Source organism: Babylonia areolata, chromosome 34 (genome assembly GCF_041734735.1).
Source record: "Babylonia areolata isolate BAREFJ2019XMU chromosome 34, ASM4173473v1, whole genome shotgun sequence".
NCBI lineage: Eukaryota > Metazoa > Mollusca > Gastropoda > Neogastropoda > Buccinidae > Babylonia > Babylonia areolata.
In genome coordinates, this window is record NC_134909.1 from 6525761 (window position 1) to 6528260 (window position 2500).

Consider the following 2500-nt stretch of genomic DNA (forward strand, 5'->3'; position numbering starts at 1 on the left):
TCCATTCCATCTCCCTGTCTCTGTCTCTGTATCTCTCTCTCACTCTCTCTTCCCTTCCATCTCCCTGTCTCTGTCTCTGTATCTCTCTCTCACTCTCTCTTCCCTTCCATCTCCCTGTCTCTGTCTCTGTATCTCTCTCTCACTCTCTCTTCCCTTCCATCTCCCTGTCTCTGTCTCTGTATCTCTCTCTCACTCTCTCTTCCCTTCCATCTCCCTGTCTCTGTCTCTGTATCTCTCTCTCTTCCCTTCCATCTCCCTGTCTCTGTCTCTGTATCTCTCTCTCTTCCCTTCCATCTCCCTGTCTCTGTCTCTGTATCTCTCTCTCTTCCCTTCCATCTCCCTGTCTCTGTCTCTGTATCTCTGTCTCTTCCCTTCCATCTCCCTGTCTCTGTCTCTGTATCTCTCACTCTCTCTTCCCTTCCATCTCCCTGTCTCTGTCTCTGTATCTCTCACTCTCTCTTCCCTTCCATCTCCCTGTCTCTGTCTCTGTATATCTCTCTCTTCCCTTCCATCTCCCTGTCTCTTTCTCTGTATATCTCTCTCTTCCCTTCCATCTCCCTGTCTCTTTCTCTGTATATCTCTCTCTTCCCTTCCATCTCCCTGTCTCTGTCTCTGTATCTCTCTCTCACTCTCTCTTCCCTTCCATCTCACTGTCTCTGTCTCTGTATCTCTCACTCCCTCTTCCCTTCCATCTCCCTGTCTCTGTCTCTGTATCTCTCTCTCTTCCCTTCCATCTCCCTGTCTCTGTCTCTGTATCTCTCTCTCTTCCCTTCCATCTCCCTGTCTCTGTCTCTGTATCTCTCTCTCTCTTCCCTTCCATCTCCCTGTCTCTGTCTCTGTATCTCTCTCTCTCTTCCCTTCCATCTCCCTGTCTCTGTCTCTGTATCTCTCTCTCTTCCCTTCCATCTCCCTGTCTCTGTCTCTGTATCTCTCTCTCTTCCCTTCCATCTCCCTGTCTCTGTCTCTGTATCTCTCTCTCTCTTCCTTTCCATCTCCCTGTCTCTGTCTCTGTATCTCTCTCTCTTCCCTTCCATCTCCCTGTCTCTGTCTCTGTATCTCTCTCTCTCTTCCCTTCCATCTCCCTGTCTCTGTCTCTGTATCTCTCTCTCTCTTCCCTTCCATCTCCCTGTCTCTGTCTCTGTATCTCTCTCTCTTCCCTTCCATCTCTCTGTCTTTGTCTCTGTCTCTCTCTCTCTTCCCTTCCATCTCCCTGTCTCTGTCTCTGTATCTCTCTCTCTTCCCTTCCATCTCCCTGTCTCTGTCTCTGTATCTCTCTCTCTTCCCTTCCATCTCCCTGTCTCTGTCGCTGTATCTCTCTCTCTCTTCCCTTCCATCTCCCTGTCTCTGTCTCTGTATCTCTCTCTCTCTTCCCTTCCATCTCCCTGTCTCTGTCTCTGTATCTCTCACTCTCTCTTCCCTTCCATCTCCCTGTCTCTGTCTCTGTATCTCTCTCTCACTCTCTCTTCCCTTCCATCTCCCTGTCTCTGTCTCCGTCTCACTCTCTCTTCCCTTCCATCTCCCTGTCTCTGTCTCTGTATCTCTCACTCTCTCTTCCCTTCCATCTCCCTGTCTCTGTCTCTGTCTCTGTCTCTGTCTCTCTTCCCTTCCATCTCCCTGTCTCTGTCTCTGTCTCTCTCTCTCTCTTCCCTTCCATCTCCCTGTCTCTGTCTCTGTATATCTCTCTCTTCCCTTCCATCTCCCTGTCTCTGTCTCTGTATATCTCTCTCTTCCCTTCCATCTCCCTGTCTCTGTATCTCTCTCTCTCTCTTCCTTTCCATCTCTCTGTCTCTGTCTCTGTATCTCTCTCACTCTCTCTTCCCTTCCATCTCCCTGTCTCTGTATCTCTCTCTCTCTCTTCCTTTCCATCTCTCGGTCTCTGTCTCTGTCTCTCTCTCTCTCTCTCTTCCCTTCCATCTCCCTGTCTCTGTCTCTGTATCTCTCTCTCTCTCTTCCCTTCCATCTCCCTGTCTCTGTCTCTGTATCTCTCTCACTCTCTCTTCCCTTCCATCTCCCTGTCTCTGTCTCTGTATCTCTCTCTCTTCCCTTCCATCTCCCTGTCTCTGTCTCTGTATCTCTCTCTCTCTCTCTCTCTTCCCTTCCATCTCCCTGTCTCTGTCTCTGTCTCTGTATATCTCACTCTCTCTTCCCTTCCATCTCCCTGTCTCTGTCTCTGTCTCTGTATATCTCACTCTCTCTTCCCTTCCATCTCCCTGTCTCTGTCTCTGTATCTCTCTCTCTCTCTTCCCTTCCATCTCCCTGTCTCTGTCTCTGTCTCTGTCTCTCTCTCTCTTCCCTTCCATCTCCCTGTCTCTGTCTCTGTCTCTGTCTCTGTCTCTCTCTCTCTCTCTCTCTTCCCTTCCATCTCCCTGTCTCTGTCTCTGTATATCTCACTCTCTCTTCCCTTCCATCTCCCTGTCTCTGTCTCTGTATCTCTCTCTCTCTCTTCCCTTCCATCTCCCTGTCTCTGTCTCTGTCTCTGTATATCTCGCTCTCTCTTCCC

The 2500-nt window shown here is 49.7% G+C and overlaps 1 protein-coding gene across 1 annotated transcript in view; it reads left to right on the top strand.

Annotated features, from left to right (window-relative positions):
- LOC143277542 (uncharacterized) overlaps positions 1 to 2500 on the top strand; it is a 14914-nt gene that overhangs the window by 1110 nt on the left and 11304 nt on the right. The gene's annotated exons all lie outside the window — the stretch shown is intronic.